Genomic DNA, 18,710 nt, shown 5'->3' on the forward strand with positions numbered 1-18,710 from the left:
TGGTCCCTCCATTTTACTATATTTGCTATTTTTAATTCCATTTGCATCTTCACTCTCCTGACTACTTTCCCAGATTCTTTCAGCTTTTCCAGATACTGTCGCCTGTCTTCCTCTTTCCACAATCTCTTGTACTTTATGAACAGTCCCTTTTTTTCCCTTACCTTATCAGCTACTTCTGTGGAAAACCATAGTGGCCGCTTTTGACTCTTACCTTTATTTATTTTCCTATCAAAAGGGTTAGGAAAAACTTCTCTTGAATAAAAGGGGTGAGTTCCGGTTGAATCCATTTCAGACAGCAAGTCTGAAGTATTTCTTCTTGAGGGTAGTCCTTCCTCTGACTCCCAACAGAAAAAATCCACTTCTAACAGCTAATGTAACATTTTAGTGAATCACTAGCAGTATAAGGACTAGCCCTATCACTCTATTTCTCTGTGGATCCTTTGGGACTCCAGTATACTCCCAAATCTTAGGTGCTCAAGTTCTCCCGTGAGCCTCAGCACACTCCTAGAACAGGATGGAAGAAAAGATAGAACACAAGCCCTTGTGGGTTTGTGAGATTTCTGAAACCTACCACTGCTAGACATGTCCCGCTGGGGAGAATAAAGGAACACGATACACTCCTGCTCTGATCGTCTGTAAGCACTCTGTCTGACGTCTTTCCATCAGATGTTATTAAAATCTGAAGGGAAGAAATCTGCAAGAGCCCTTCTGTTTGGTGATGAGAAAATTCAGACATGTAGAGAACACAGGGATTGTAGTGCTATACTATGCCATAAGCCTTATACACCTACCTGAGTGAGAAAGAAAGGGTTGCTCCTTCTTTCTCACTATCTGACGTAAATGCCATTGTTTGCTCATCAAAATCAAACTTGCGATCCAGTTCTTTAACCTCCTTGGACTGGGGCACAGAGTAATTGTGGACCTTGATTTCAACTTCAGAAATATGCTGACTGTCTCTTCATTCAGTAGGGAGGCATAATGAAGCTTGCATTAGCAACTAATACATTTAAGCAGACTACAGGAAACATAAGGAAGTATGCATGGAAAGGAGACTTGATGCTGGATTTTAGAAATTAAGGATCTTGAACTGCTGTTGGTTTCATTTGTGTCCCTTATTGATTTTCTGATAATGGGAATGGCCGACGCTTTGAGAAGAAGCATAATAAAAGATGTTACTTTCCTTGTTGTCTTCTTAATGTACCATAAGAATACTGATGAAATCTCCAGGTTCTGAAGACTACCCTCTTTGAGGGTCATTTTTAAACCCCAGGGAGGCTCTTGCAGGCCCACAGGTACTTTTTACCCACAGACCTGCAAGTGCATTTTCAAACGGAAACTCCCCATCTAGTACGTTGCCCTTGCCGATTCCCATCTGTGTCCTTCTTTCAACTTACACACGTAGTTATCCATTGCTGGTCAAATTATGTAGCAAAGGTCTATGGCGGGGGGAAAATACGAGCCTATATGGACTCAAGATGTGTGTGTGTGTGGTGGGTGGAGGGGAAGCCATTTTGCAGAATCTAATAGTGTCTACATAACACTGCTATTCTTCTGGCGCCGCAGAACTTAAGCACATAATTCTGAAAGTCGTGAACATAAGTTGAAAAAAGGACACGGATGGAAATTGACATTGACATAAGGCGTCCTTCGGAACTTCCTGTGAAGAATGCCTAAAAAGGGAAAATCATATGCCCTAAACAGTTAAGAAAGGTAATGAATTATAATCAGAACAAAAGTCTCCTGTAATAATTGTTAAACGTAGGTTAACTGTAAACCTTAATTCATCTGCTAAAATGTCAAGCACCATCAGCTATAGCAGCAGTTTCTATAGCTCTTCGTGTTATTAATACATGCTTAGCTACAGTGCAAATTAGGAGGTCTGTAATAATACCTTTCTAAAAAACACTTCAGATGAAAATTTGTTTGAAATATGCTGAGAATTCTATTACAGTAGTAACAAGTTACAGAAAAAAAGGCAAAAGTCAGGCTAGAAGCCTTTTGTTTATCTCAGCTTATTTTTTAATATGTGATTGCTATAAATAGGAGTGTTATCATCATTAAAATTGATCTGCATACAATCTGTTACTAAAGAACAAGCAGGGGGTTCTCTTTTCACTGTAATGGCATTTAGTAGGGCTTTATATTCACGGTGCTCGGCTGGGGCTTTAGCTTAGCCACCGTCACCACCCTTCCAAAGACAGCTAAAGCAATGAAATAGTACGAGACGGTTGTCTTTGAATACAGATCCATTTAACTCGAAGATGGTAACCGTAGCTGGACGATTCGGTTAAGCCAACAAAGCTACAAACCACAGTAATTAGATCCAAAAGTATGGGGGGAAAATGTTCCTTCTTTTTGTTTTTCTTAAGATTCTTTTCAGGAAGGATGATTTTCCAAGGGATTTCTGTGGGCAAAGTAGTGCTTTTACCAGCAGAAATGGCCCTTGAGAAAACTGCTGTGTGGATTATAACAAAACGAGATGGTACGACAGGGGAGGGGGGCCTGAGTGTTGGGTAAAATGTGGGTCTTGTAGGTACCAAAGAGGGAGACGAGACCTGAAATAATCGCCATGACAGAATTTAAACATGTTTGGGGCAGATATTGGGGGCGGTGGTAGGAACAGGGTTGAAAGGTTGGGTAAAAGACATGAGAGGGAGAAGCTGGTGTGGGTTTACATATGGGAATGTATATGATCATTCATCCAAAGTGGCAAAGAACCAGAGAGAAAGACAATTGGAAAGACTGGATGGGTCAACTGGTCTTTAACTGCCACCATTTACAAAGAGGATCATATTCAACATTTACATTTATATTTTACATTTATTGGAATTTATGAATTGTGTAACACTAAAAATAGATCTACACTATTTGTCCAAATAACTTTGGAAGTTAGCTTGACAAATCATTGGGTTTTAAATTCCTCCTCTCTACCCTTCCCGATGAGCAGGTAAATTTTGTCCGAGCAAATGGTTTCCCGGACATAATTGGCTTGCAAAAAAAATAGGTGGGGCTGGAGGCATTCTTGGAGTGAGGTAAACTTTTAGCCCGTCAGCCCTGAAATTCAGCTCTGTCCAACTAAACTTATGCAGGTAAATCTGGCCAGGGAATAACGTTATCCAGATATATTTATTTAAAAGAATTAAATTTATTATCCGCACTCATACAAATTATGTTTGCGGCAGATTACAATAAGATCCATACAAAATTTCAAACAAACCAAAATATATATCAGACCAAATATAGACAGAACACAACGGACAGAAACCTGCTCTGCATCATGCATAAAAATGCTATCTCAGCTGAAGACTTAAGAACATAAGAAATTGCCATGCTGGGTCAGACCAAGGGTCCATCAAGCCCAGCATCCTGTTTCCAACAGTGGCCAATCCAGGCTACAAGAACCTGGTAATTATCCAAACACTAAGAAGATCCCATGCTACTGATGCAATTAATAGCAGAGGTCATGCCCTAAGTCAACTTGATTAACAGGAGTTAATGGACTTCTCCAAGAACTTATCCAAACCTTTTTTAAACCCAGCTATACTAACTGCACTAACCACATCCTCTGGCAACAAATTTCAGAGCTTAATTGTGCGTTGAGTGAAAAAGAATTTTCTCCGATTAGTCTTAAATATGCTACTTGCTAACTTCATGGAGTGCCCCCTAGTCCTTCTATTATCCGAAAATGTAAATAACTGATTCAATCTACTCGTTCGAGACCTCTCATTATTTTAAAGACCTCTGTCATATCCCCCCTCAGCCATCTCTTCTCCAAGCTGAATAGCCCTAACCTCTTCAGCCTTTCCTTATAGGGGAGCTGTTCCATTCCCTTTATCATTTTGGTTGCCCTTCTCTGTACCTTCTCCATCACAACTATATCTTTTTTGAGATGCAGTGACCAGAATTGTACACAGTATTCAAGGTGTGGTCTCACCATGGAGCGATATAGAGGCATTATGACATTTTCCGTTTTATTAACCATTCCCTTCCTAATTCTTAACATTCTGTTTGCTTTTTTGACTGCTGCAGCACACTGAATCGACGATTTCAAAGTATTTTCCACTATGATGCCTAGATCTTTTTCCTGGGTGATAGCTCCTAATATGGAACCTAACATCGTGTAACTACAGCAAGGGTTATTTTTCCCTATATGCAGCACTTTGCACTTGTCCACATTAAATTTCATCTGCCATTTGGATGCCCAATCTTCCAGTCTCACAAGGACCTCCTGTAATTTATCACAATCTGCTTGTGATTTAACTCTGAATAATTTTGTATCATCTGCAATTGGCTTGTGAAAATAAGTAAGAGATGATTTTAAAAGCATTGCTCATGCAAAAATGTCCACATATACATGTAGGTGGGACACGCATGAGCAACGTGGATTTTAAAAAGCTACGAAGTACACACGTAACTCCAAATTTTAAAACCGGAAACCGCGGCATGCATCAGCTTGTTATCCACGTAACTTTACTGCTGTTCCAGATGAGGAGCAAGTCTGTAGATTTCATGTTTTAGGGCTTACAGGACAAGATGAGGGATCTGAGTCAACTGCAGGGCGTGCAGGCTGAAGAACCAGAGGGGTCTTGAAGACCTCGATATTAACTGGGCATATTGGTGGACTAAGTGAAAAACTGGGTTGTCCCTCGTGCGAACATGTTTTAAAATCCACCTATATATGCACATAAAAGCCGACAAAGTCCTAGGAAAGATAAGCAAAATACATTTTCTCGAGCAATCTCTTAAGATTAGGTGCATACTTGCAGTCGTGATGTGTATTTTCAAATATACACATGCAAGTGCACGCATAATTTAAAATTGCTGCGTATCTCCACTTGCACGCGGGGTACATGCATGTATGGGCGCAACGTACTCTAACATTAGTCTGTAAGTTTTCTAGGCCTTTTTGAAGGATTTCAGGCAAGTTATGGATTGCAGCTGTTCGGGGAGAGAGATCCAGAATTGTGGACCAACCACAGAAAAAGCTTTCTGCCTCTTGTGACATCCAGATGGGCACGTTTGAAGAAGGAACTTCTAGTAAATTTTTATTCACCGATCATAAGGAGCATGAGGGCTTATGCTCGTGGAGTACAGCATTAATCTAAGGGATTGCATCATTATGCAGAAGTCTATATATAAGTGATGCCAGTTTAAATTGCATCCACCACTGGATTGGCAACCAATGCAAAGATGACAGAATGGGGGTAATGTGATCAGGCACCTTGCGCCTGTCAGTATCTGGGCGGTGGAGTTCCAAGCAATCTGCGGTGCTCGGATGGCATTGGCTGGGCGGCCCACATAGATAGAGTTACAGTAATCCAGACCCTTTAGTATGAGAGCCTGGAAAACTGCCTGAAAATCCTGTGGTTCCAGGAGTGGTCAAATTCGCCTGAGCATGCATAACTTACAAAAGGATGATTTCACAATGGACTTAATGTGGGCATTCTCTGAAAGACTGGAATCAATGATCACACCTAGATTTGTACTTGCTGTGTGACTGGAATGACGAGACCAGATAAATCCCGCTGAATATCCAGATAATTTTCCCTGCTCACTGGCTCTTTCAATTTCAACCTCTTGTTACAGTATCACAATATGCAATATATACTTTAGAAGTACAAAACTATATCTTCACGATTCCTTTTTTTGATGCAAATTGACTTTTTAGCCATTCATTCTGGGTTTTTACAAGTGGATTATATTTAGGTCCTGTAGGTATTTCCCTGTCCCTAAATGGGTTCACAATCTAAGGGGCTGAGTGCACTCAGTTGAGCACACTGTTTAACCGGCAGTTGGATGCGGATTGTATAGGCGCTACCTAATCCACTTATGTCCAACATGGGGTGAAACTAATAGTGCTCATCCCATGCAAATGCATGTTGATGAGGCTATTAGCAGATCACCCGCAATGCCAAAAAAAAATGTGTCTAAAATGCATATTTTTACACTCAAAAATTAACGCCTGCCTAGAGCAGGCGTTAAATGCTGAGCACTCTTAAAAGTTGTACAGAAAAGCAGAAAATGCTGCTTTTCTGTACAACTTCCTACTTAATATCATTGCAATATTGAGTAGGAGGAAAAAAATCTTAAAACAAGCTTAAAAAAAAAAAGTGCCGAAAGTCGGGTTCAGGAAATGGAAGCTCAGTTATCAAGCATCTGTTTCCTGAACCCCTGGCTGGGCGCCGATTAGGAAAACGGACACCGATAAATTCGGCGTCCGTTTTCTAAACCGGCAGACAGCCGAACGGCTCGCGGGCTCCCGTTGTCAAGGAGGCGCTAGGGGCGTGCAAGCAACCCTAGCGCCTCCATGACAATGCGACTCCTAATTTAAATATTGCAGGGCACCCCCGAGAGGGTTGCCTGGGGGCGCGCTAGGAACGTGGGTGTTTTAACACTCAGCGCCCGCTTTCAGCGCTTTATAATTGTATCGGCCCCCAACTTTGTACCTGAGGCCATGGACGATGATGTGATTTGCCCAAGGTCACAAGGAGCAGTAGCGGGATATGAACACTGGATTCCCTGGTTTGCAGCCTGCCACTCTAAACCCTAGACTACTCCTCCACTCTTTGCATACTCTTTACATACAGTATTTTCCACCTTATCGGCTTACATCCTTTGTCTGAGAAGTAAAGGGTAGGTCTGCGAATTCCTTTGTCCAGGCTAGGCATTTACCTTTCCTATGTGTGTTGGGGAGGGGAGGACTTTCTCTTCCATGCAGACAGATTTGTTAAAAGACAAGCTAAGTCCACAAGCATTCAAAATACTCAGATCTGGGCAATTTGACTGTGGGCGTTATTTGGCATCCCTTTCAAGAGAAGCTAACCCTACTTCCCCCACCAGCTTCCATCTTAACCATCTTACCATAAGACAGTTTCCTCTTGCTTGGGTTTCTCTGGTTTAGATTTAGTTTAGGCTTCTACTATAGAGAATGGTGGAGGGGGAAGGGGTACATAAGAACATTTATTTATTTATTTATTTTTATTTAAGACTTTTCTATACCGTCGTTAAGTAGCTTCCGTCACAACGGTTTACAGTGGGCACATAAAGATAGGTATGTTGAGACATTAATTTACACAAGTGCCGTCTTGGTTCGGTACATAGTTTTTTATAATAAAATAATTGGAATGTGATACAATATTGTTTGGAGTTTTTTATTTTTTTTCAGAAATAAAAGCAATACTAACTTTATAAGTGTCACTTTATCGTAAAGTAATATAGAATAAAATACAGCTACACACATATTGATTGTGTTGGTGTGTGTTTGATATTCATTTTCATTTGTTCCTACCACGCACTTCGCCGGTTTCTCTACTCCCCCACTCTTTTTGATACGCTTGCTTAAATAGCCAGGTTTTTAAGTGTTTTCGAAAGGAATTATTGTCACTTTGTAACCTTAACTCTAAAGGCATGGTGTTCCACAGTATGGGTCCTGCTAGGAATAGAGCTCTCTCTCTTACTTGTGTGAGTCTAGCTGTTTTTATTGATGCCATACATGCCATACTGGGTGAGACCAAGGGTCCATCAAGCCCAGTATCCTGTTTCCAACAGTGGCCAAGCCAAGTCACAAGTACCCACAAATTAAATAAATCTCAAGCTATTATTGCTTATTAATTAATAGCAGTTTATGGATTTTTCATCTAGGAACTTATCTAAACCTTTTTTAAACCCAGTTACATGAACTGCTATAACCACATCCTCTGGCAATGAATTCCAGAGCTTCTCCAATTTGTTTTAAATGAGCTACTTGCTAATTTCATGGCGTGTCCTCTAGTCCTATTATCTGCGAGAGTAAATAACCGATTTACATTAACTTTTTCAAGTCCTTTTATGATTTTGTAGACCTCTATCATATCCCCCCTCAATTGTCTCTTTTCCAAACTGAACAGCCCTAACTTCCTTAGCCTTTCCTCATAGGGCAGCCGTTCTATGCCACTTATCATTTTGGTCAAACCTTTGAAACGAATTGCATCTTTCCTCCTAGTAATGTGCTGTCATTTTTATAGGATATGAAAACATCAATGTTATTTGTTCCATTTTGTGTCATTTCCATCTAAAACAATGCAAAAAAAACCAAACAAACGTATATTTTGTTTGTTTTTATTTATTTATTTATTTATTTATTTATTTATTAACTTTTATTTACCGACATTCGTGCAGCACATCATGCCGGTTTACAAATAACTCAGGTGGGCGATACAATAAAACAATAAAACAATGTACAAAGAATAAAATAAAAGTAAAACCATAACAATGTAACCTTAGAACCAAATACTATTTCTTACAAAAGGACACATTAACCGATCATGATCAAAAAGGGATAAATTAAATTTTAGTGAACACTATTTGGTAAATTTGCAAAATATAATCATTTTTAAAAAAGAACATACACTAAAACCGAAACAAATTGTAACCCCAATTCAGGGTAGTGACTGAATTCTAATGGAGCCATAAAAGAATGTATAAATCTTAGAACTAACTCCAGTTTTCATGTTCACCAGTTTTCTTGTCTCTAGGCATGGGCTCTTTTCTACTGGGGGAAGAATGACCTTCAAGGCCTAGGTAGGCAAGTGGAATTTGCTTCCTTCTGTGTGTTACTATGCCTTCTCACTGAGGGTGCTCCAGGGACCAGACAGGGCATAGTTTGGGTGTTGAAAATTAAATTTGACTTAGATTTCTTCAAAATAAAGTCCAATCATTTAGAAATAATTGGTCCAAAGTCCATTTGGTTTCTTTTACTGAACTCCTCTCCCCTCTCTATCCCTGTGAATGTGTCCTCAGTACAAGCTCCTAGGTTAAAGCTTACCCCTCCTGGAGTGAGTGGTAAGTGGTCCCAGTTGGGCAGGGAAATCCTAGGTGTGAGGAGGATCCCCTTATTCCTGAAAAATCCTACCTCATGTCTACAAGTGTCCATTTCTTCTAACCCCTGCCTGGGTCCTGGGTCCCAAAGGGTAGAGATCCCAGGGATAGGTCTCCAAAGAGCTTGCCTCTTCTCTCTGTCCTTCATATTCCAGACTCCTTCTGATGTACCTCTCTTGAGGAAAGGTCTTTTACTAGAAGATGCAGGGCTGATATCCCCAGCTTAATTGTAAGGAAGGGTGGTAGAAAACTTCCTCACAAACCAGAAAAGGAAAATTTCTTTCAAAGTCCAAAAGCTTCCTATGAGGTGATGAGTCTCCATTGATCCTTCCCTGACAGCGGAAGAGGTACAGCAGATTGTCTTTTCCCTGGCCACCAGATCCGGGGACATCCTTATTTCAATAAAGCCAGGTTCTCACCTGGGGCATAATCCAAAAATCTTCAAACTTCTAACAACACTTTGTTAGAAAAACTAGAGGCAGATCCTATCAGGCCAGGGGTACACTGACAGGAATTCTCTGCCAAACACCAAGTTAGGCCGGAAGGCCAAAATTCAAACCAAAATGACCGTACTCTATACTGATCTTACCACCTCAGCCATCCTCTACAGAGGTGCTGTTGAAAATGGTTTGTCCCTCTAAAGCTGGCCAACCCATGGGCTGGAATCTAGGGCCATCTGGTGGAGACCTAGGGGGTCTTTACAAAATGGAAAAAAAATTATGTAGAATGGAAAATGAAATAAAATACATGGCATAAGTACAAAACGAAATGACAGTATGCTACAAAACAAACATTTTTCCCATGCACACCCATACTTGAGTTGAACTGAAGAGACCTACTCTGTATCAACTTACATACAGCAGTGCGAAAAGCCCCACTTATAGTTACACTAATGTTACGACTGTCGCTGCCCGATGTCTCCACTCCGCCCTCCTTACATCTCTGGCAACTCCTCCTGTGGTTGACGTACGTTTGGCTGCTGCGGCGTCTGCCTGCCGACCTCTTCGGCGTCCCCGGACCGGCTTGGGTGCTGCCTCCCGCGATGCTGTTCAGCTGCCTTAGGGCGCACGCGCCGCACGGCCCTGCTTCAAGTACCTTCAGTGGCGCGAACCTCAGGGGCGTCCCCCTGTGATGACGTCATGCATCCAGGATACAAAAGGCTTATGTGATTGCTAGCTAATCGAGTTAGCAAAGGTTTCCTTAACGGATGGGATTCACTCTCCATACCTTGCAACTCTGCCTCCTCTGGACCTACTCTATTTGGTGTATCTGCTCCTCGGGGGCCTCTCTCTCTTTCTTATCTTTCAGTCTGGAACCGGTACTCTGGAACCGGTACTCGCTCCTCGAGAGCCCATGTTCCTGGACTCGCTACCTGGACTTCACTTCTGCTTGGAAGACACCACTGCCTATAACATCTGTGAGTTACCATCTCTATCTCTCAGAGCTATTCCCTGGAACCAGGTACTCGCTCCTCGAGGGCCCGTCTTTATGCTCCACACTGAGAGACCGCTGCGTGAGTACATTACCAACGAGGCTCTATTCCTGAACTCTGCATATACTGCTACTACTCACAATATCAGTTCTCTCCATTACAGCACAGCTATTGTGGGATCGCTGTTCTAGAGCCTGAGGGACTACAAGCCCAACTGGGCTACTTTCCAGCTCACTACTGCCACCTCTGGTGGTTCACCAATCCTGTATAATAAAAGAACTGTGTGTGTGTGTGTGTGTGTGTGTCCCCTATGCGGAACCTGACCTGTGGTCCCTCACGGGACTTCCCCCTGTGGGCGTGGTCATCTGCCACAGGTCTTACAAATAATAACAACTAAGGAACTTCCCAGCACACATAGAGATGTATTATCGAAGGTTTCAGGAAATCCGAAAAAATGCTAAACAACAATGATGGTTATATATAACACCGATGTACACAGAACACTCCAAGAACATTTCTACAGTTGTTCACAGGCAGATTGAAGGATCACAGTCATTCATGGTGAAATGGGATTCTGAAAACTGTTAGCATAAATCTACCAAATGAGGCTATGGGACTGGACCTATCAAATGAGAGCATTTTCTAATTTTGCATATCTTTTGCTACACCACAGATGCAAAGGAACATCAGCAAATGTGGGAGGGGGGCAAAGGAGACCCCTGAGATTGTTACTTTCATTGTCAAGCAGTCAAAAGGCACGCAAGCCACAGCTAGATAGCAGGCAACATAAATTGCACTAGCAAAATGAGTCGCGTTTTACCAACCCTGACAATTGTCCCTTTAAGTAATTTACTCAAGGTGAGTGGTGAACATGGAGACACCCCCCCACCCCCCACCCCCGTCTGACCACAGCTCTGCGCTCTAATCGCTGTGCCTATGCTACCAGCCCAAAGAAAATGTACACATATAAAATGACCTGATGTAACATTTAATAACCATGAATATTAATGTATGTATTAGGCAGTTAAAAATCCATAGCATAGCTATAAAAGTGCCACGCCGCAGCATTTTCTATATCTGTGGTTCAATTATTGTCTGCCTAATGTTAACTGTTTACCCTTCAATGCTTTAAACAAGCTTCTTGTTTGGCTTTTCAGGATCCCTCCTTTAATATGCTGTTTCATATTTAGCCTTTTGCATGGTTAATGCCTTGCCGCGCTCTTATTAATAATATAATATAGTATGATTTCAGGCTTTACTCGTTCAGACTTTGTAAAACCCTTCAAAATCCTGCACCTTTTTTTTCCTCTGAAGTGTTACGTCCCTTACTGGCCCTATCATCCTGCAGCTTAATTAGGTAAATAATGGTTCCTTCTGACCACAGAAAATTAAAAATTACTAAAAACTCAGGCCTAAGGCAGCAATAACACCTAGGCCATTCATTTAGGTGCGCAATTATAGGATCACACACAAACATTATTCATCATGATAGTGTCAGTGTTATGCTGTTGCCAAAAATATATATATAATAGCACCTAGAAGCAAAAATGTACAGTAATGGGGCAAGTTTCAGTAGCCATGGAGATGCTTTTTTTTTGTGTGTACGATCCAGGGTATTTTCTCTTTGAGAATTGAAAGGCAAATTTTAAAAGCCCTGCCTGCATCAAAGCCAGGATATATGCGAGTATCTCAGGCCAGTGTGAACTGCGTGGATTTTAAGAAGCGCCCGAGTGTGTGTGAATCTCCCAGGACGTGCACAAACGGGCAAGGCAAAAAAAAAAGGGGGCAGGGTCCGAACATGTAAAATGAAATGTGGGTGTAAGTATTTACACGCACACGTGCGCGCTGGGGTCCCCTACCATGTAACTTTACTTCTGTTCTGGATTGCGTGTAAGTAATGAAACAAATACGAGGCTATTTAGCAGGGTTTTAAGGGTTGGAACTACAAAGGTAAAAGAGAGGTATATTAACTAGGCGTATTAGGAAGTCCTATCCTTTACCTGGGCGAACTGGGAACGGACTGGGGTAACTGGGACATCGGAGTACGTGTCTACTAAAATCCCCCACTTACACAGTAGAGCCTACATTTGCGAGTACACGCACGCATCCATATACAATTGCGTACACATGTACGCGCATACAGCCGCTTTTATATCATATGCACATATATGCATGTATGTTAGAAAGTGGCTGCGTCACTGGGCGCGAGCCGCCATACCCATATACATGTGTGCCCATGCAGCTGTTTCAAAGTTACCATCTTAGCTGCAGTTTATGCAGGCAAACAATCGGAGGTAAAATAGCATAAGGTAATTTGAAAATGGAATTTATGTTCACTCATCTCCACCCTCATCCCCAACTTAATCGCACTCTTGAGAACGCCTCCCTCTAACCGGGCTACAAGGACATGAGATGAGAAAGCCTGGGCAGAGTTTTAAGCCAGATAGAAGAAGGCGATATTTACCCTGGGCAAATGGCTTTTAAAATTATCTCCTTCCAAATCCCCCACCCTACAAATAAAAGATTTATTTTTTGTAGAAAAGAACCCCTTTCAGGCCCAGGTAACAAAGTCAACATACTGTAACAATTTCACGTATATTAGTCAATTCATCCTTTCCACAAATTCCCGTTCTCTTTCTATGCACATCAGCCTCAGACCAATGTGTTGCAAATCATACACAGAGAGCTTTCCAACTAAATATACACTTTTATCAATAAGCAGGAGCCTCTCTTCCTTCCCTTTGCTTTATAAAACATCTTCATTCAGTCCAGGAAAGCCAGGGTCTGATCCATCACGCTTTCTAATATTGCCTCCTACAATACAGTACCCAAAGATTTGTAGGTAGTCATTACTCTAGGTGTTTGCCTCAACCAATACAGTTGAGTCACTAGAGTAATCTCCCTAAATCCAAACTTGCTGCTTCAGGAATATGAATGAGATAGATTTTGAAAGCCCCTGGGCCTACTGTTTTAGGAAAGAGTTTGAAAGAAGCCTGTTCTTAATCCTGTCCTCATTCTTCTAAGAGAGATATCAGTTCACTTTTTAAGTAGAGAATGGAAAGTAGATTTCCCCTAGTGGTACTCTGTCTCCATCCTTTTCCGCAGGTCTCAACCACAGAGACCCCGGAAGGGTCAACTCAGGATTCTATGCCTTAAGATTTTATGTGCTAGGAGCCCACCATCTTAGGCTCCCACACGGGGGAGCTATCCCTCTATATTTACTAATTCTGTCCCCTCCCCCAACCGATTTAGGAGATACCAAATACTCCTGGTAGGGAACCTTTTGTCTCTCTACAATTAGTGTGATTTTTGTTTCTTTCACCATGGGGTAAAGGAGACCTTGTGGACCCTCTCTGAGGTTCACTACCATTTCATGGAGGAAATGGGAGATGTGAGAGTGGCATTCCTCAGATACCACCAGCAGGATGGATGAGTGAAGAGAAGAACTACAGAAGAGGTAGAAGAATTTGGATTTTTTTCATTAAATGCATCAAATTGACTAAAGCAATATCCCCATTAATTGGGAGGGAGTTGATACTATCACCTGATTTGACAGGAGAATAAATTTGACAATTGGAATTCAATGAACATCAGAAGCAATTGAAGTAGAGATAAGGGTCACAAATTTATCAAAAAAACTTGTACATCATGTTCTGGGAATAACCAAAGCTGTAATGAACTTTATCATCAACTACATAATTCAACAGTAAAAGTTATGTTATGTTGATGTGTGATGATTATTGCTGTTGTTTACAACTAAGAGATCATCAGTGCTGCTTCTGTTGGGAGACTCGATCATCAGAAGAACCAATTTGGGAACACTTTTTGATGGTGACACAACAGTTAAATGCATTCCCGGATCCTCAGCTAGTAGAAATGCAAACCAGATATTTAAAATCATTGAAGATGAAAGTTGGAACTTTGATATCACTGTTATCATCCATCTGGGGACCAATGACCTCAACAGATATGGTATCCATGAAGTACAAAAAGATTTCCAAAACCTAGGCAAGATGATAAGACACACTGCAAAGAATATTGCCTTTTTGGAAGAATTACCTGTTCATGGAAAGGGAAATGAGAAGATATACCATATAAATAAATTCAATTCCTGGCTCAAAACCTGGTGTACAGAAATTAGGTTCATCCCAGTATACTGAGGGAGCTCAAAATGTGTTGGCAGGTCCGCTGTGTGTCCTGTTCAATAGATCCCTGGAAACGGGAGTGGTGCCGTGTGATTTGAGAAGAGCAATGGTGGTCCCACTTCACAAGAGAGAGAGCAGAGAGAAGGCTGGAAACTACAGGCCGGTTAGCCTCACCTTGGTGGTGGGAAAATTAATGGAGACTTTGCTGAAGGAAAGGATAGTGAACTATCTACAATCCAGTGGGTTGCTCGATCCGAGACAACATGGATTCATCAGAGGAAGGTCCTCTCAGATGAATCTGATTGATTTTTTTGATTTGGTGACTAGAGAATTGGATCAGGGAAGAGCACTTGATGTCATTTACTTGGATTTTAGTAAAGCTTTTGATACGGTCCCACATAGAAGACTCATGAATAAAATGAGAAGCTTGGGAGTGAGCACCAAGGTGGTGGCATGGATTACAAACTGGTTGACGTATAGAAGTACCTGCTCTGAAGAGAAAACGGTGTTAAGTGGAGTGCCACAGGGATCAGTGTTGGGACTGGTTCTGTTCAATACCTTTGTGAGTGACATTAAAGAAGGGATAGAAGGTAATTTTTGTCTATTTGCGGATGATACTAAGATCTGCAACAGAGTGAATACGCTGGAAGGAATAGAGAGAATGAGACGTGATTTAAGGAAGCTTGAACGGTGGGCGAAGATATGGTAGCTGAGATTCAATGCCAAAATGTAGAGTCATACATCTGGGGTGCAGTAATCTAAAAGAGCTGTATGTGATGGGAGGTGAAAGACTGATGTGCCCGGAACAAGAGAGAGACCTTGGGGTGATAGTGTCTGCTGATCTGAAGATGGTGAAGCAATGTGACAGCTAAATGTGGCGATAGCTAAAGCCAAAAGATTGCTGGGTTGCATAGAGAAAGGAATAACCAGTAAGAAAAAGAAGGTGATGATGCCTTTGTACAAATCCCCGGTGAGGCCTCACCTAGAATATTGTGTTCAGTTCTGGAGCCCGTATTTCAAAAAGGATAGAGAAAAGATGAAGGCAGATCAGAAAAGGGCAACGAAAATGGTGTAGAGTCAGTATCGGAAGATCGATGAGGAGAGGCTGAAGGATCTAAATATGTATACCCTGAAGAGAGGAGGTGAGGAGGAGATATGACACAGACCTTCAGATACCTAAAAGGTTTCAATGATGTATGGACTTCGAACTTCTTCTGTTGGAAAGAAAACAATAGAACTAGAGATCATGAAATGAAACTCCAGGAGGGACAACTTAGAACCAGCATCAGGAAATATTTCTTCATGGAGAGGATGGTGGAGGCCTCAAATTCCCTTCTGGAGGAGGTGGTGAAGAAGAGAATTCAATAAGGCATGAGAAGAACACTGTGGATCTCTAAAGGCTAGGGAGAAAACCGCTTGGAATCCCTGAGACAACCCCTCATATCAAAGGGATGCTGCAACTGCTTCTTATCCTCCAGGAACTGAGGAAGCGGGGATTCACCCCGCTTACTGGAAACTTTCTTCAGCTCGCTCCCAAACAAGAGCAAGCCTTTAAAAGGCAATTTTGTTAGATTAGCTTTAGAGGTCACGTTGAACAACCAATTTCGCAGCCGTAATTGACGCCTGGCTGCTATTACTGAAGCCAATCCTCTAGCTGAGGTACGGACCAAATCGCAGCCTGCATCTGCTAAAAAGGTAGCAGCGGGTTCCATAACTGCTCTGGAACTCACTCCAGAATCATCAACCTCCTGAGAGAGAAGCAGACAAGAGTGAGCCAGCAGGGTACAACAGGAAGCTATCTGCAATGTCATTGCCACTGCTTCAAATGCTTGCTTAAAGATTACCTCAATCCTCCTATCATGCACATCCTTCAAGACTGCTCCTCCCTCCACGGGGTTCGTCATCCGCTTAGAGATGGTACAGGTAAGTGCATCCACTTTTGGAAAACGCAGATGCTCTCTCACCACCAGATCCAGGGGGTACATGCCTTCCAATGTGCAACCCCTTTGATATTTGCCTCCGGAGCGTCCCATTCAAGATCAATTAGTTCTTGAATGGCTTCCATAACAGAGCAAAAACAAGAGGTTTTACGCAAGAAAACCAAAATAGGATTTTTCTTTGGCTCAAACATGGAATCTGCCCCAGGCACTCCCAGATTCTTCAAAGTCTGGGAAAGCAGCTCATCTCTATGAAAGAACCGTAACATAGTACTATACAGTTTCAGTCCTAGAGGAATTTCCCCATCTTCCAGAGATTCAGGATCTGCCTCGTCATCAGTGCCATCCGGATTCCCATCGGGAATACCTGTAGCTAACCAAGATGTGCTTCGGTGCATAAACCTAGAACCAGAAGAGGGAGGGGCCACCGCCTGAGGATCTGACCTGCCAGGATTGCGCGGGGTTGAGGATGGTGCCTGAAGAGAGGATTACAATCCTTGAAAAAATTCTACCCAAGAAAACACAGAAGGAACCATACCAAAACCAGAAGGCACTTGTGCGGGGCCCACTGAGCTGCCATCCCCTGCGGAGGAACCGGTCAAGGGAGTTCCAAGGTCAGGTGTTCCTGCGGACAAGTCCTTAACCAGGCCATCATCAAGCTGGGAAGAACCAGGCTTAGCAAAATCAAAGGAAGATAATTCTCCCTGAGCCTCTAAGCAGCACTGGCACATGTTAGAGGGCACTCCAGGCTGAGATGCCCGAATATGACAAGCAACACAGAGAGAAAGGCGCTTAGGTTTCTTGGTCACCGGCACCATTAACTCATCAGTACGTTTAACAGGCGACTGAAGATGAGTGTTCAGCCAATTCGTGCTGAAAATTTCTTTTTAAGCGCACAAAATTTATGCACACAAAAAATTAGGTGCCCCAAGTCTCTGCACTGGAAAACTAAGCGCACTCAACCACCACGCCAAACCTGAGCACACTACCGACATGTGTTATAATGTGCGCACAGGGAGCGCTGGGCGCATAATTTGGACGCACAGCTGGATGCACTGCACTCACCAACGGCCCTATAGAGGGCTGCCGAATTCGCAGAAAAGCACGCAAAAATGCTGCCGCAGCCTACCATGCAGCGCACAGGAAAAAGCCTAGCAGTGTGGCCTAGCCCACCCTGGCTGCTCAACCCGCCTGGCTGCCCAGTTCCCTGAAACCCAATGGGAGCGGGAACGAACATCAGAATTGCATGCCAAGCACAGAGACCGGAGGAAGTCCTACGCAACTCATCTACTCTGTCTCTGACTTTCCTTTTTTGTTTTTTTTAACATACCTGATCTCAGCCCTTCCCAACTGAGTACAGAAACGGTCCCCAGCTGTGGAGGGAGAGGGCATCTGCTTCCTGTACCCGCTGCCTTTAAGCTGTACAATCAGCTAAGTCCACGCCGGCTGAACAACCAGCTACTGGACCAAGGCACACATCTGAGGGACCATGGAAATCACCTCAGGAATTCTCAACTGGGGGAGGGACCTTTTGGTATCAATGCAGGAGAATGGGACTTTTACTTTGCCTTATAAAATTCTTCTTCTAAAATCTGAAGCAATCCCCAGAAGGGCAATGCACGCCCACCATCTGCTGGAGTCAGAGAATACTGGTAGGCTGATGTCGCTGCAGGGGTATGTATACTGGGACAACCGTTTGCTCCGTCTCCATCTGCTGGCAGAGTTGCATAACCCACTGGTCCTGAGTCTATCTGTCTACATACTAGGAAACTTTATTGCATCGGCCTCTTGATAGCAGAAGCAGAGTTTTAAAATGTGTTGCCTAAAATTTTTCCTCAGCAGACATAACAGAAAATGAAGTGTTAAAAATCTAAAAGCCCTGGATACATTCAGTTTGCTGCCTTTACCGTAGATATAACTTTTATCATCAAGAATCTCTCACCTTTTGGGCTTGTTTTCCTGACCTTTGTAACTGTTCGACAAGCACAAAACACACAGTTACAGCAAAATAAAAACCAGGCCCTTGGCCTATGGCTCAAGTCCAAACAACCTTCTGTATTTTCAGACAAATGCAGTGATTTTCTGTACTGCAGTTACTTTTTTTTTTTCTGCAAGAAAGAACCTAGACATCTCCTTCTTCCCTGCTTCCCGGCCAACATATTTCTGAATTCAGGCTCAGCATCTCTCTGATTCCGTGTTTCTTTTCAAGCCCAGGAGCAACTGAGTCGGCCAATTTTTAACTGAAGGTAATTTTCTTCAATTACCACCAGAATGGCTTTACTGGCATGCCTGTCAGTTCTTGGGAACTTTTAATGTGCCCAGTTGAAAGCTATCAGGTGC

Source organism: Rhinatrema bivittatum, chromosome 4 (assembly GCF_901001135.1).
Source record: "Rhinatrema bivittatum chromosome 4, aRhiBiv1.1, whole genome shotgun sequence".
Taxonomy (NCBI): domain Eukaryota; kingdom Metazoa; phylum Chordata; class Amphibia; order Gymnophiona; family Rhinatrematidae; genus Rhinatrema; species Rhinatrema bivittatum.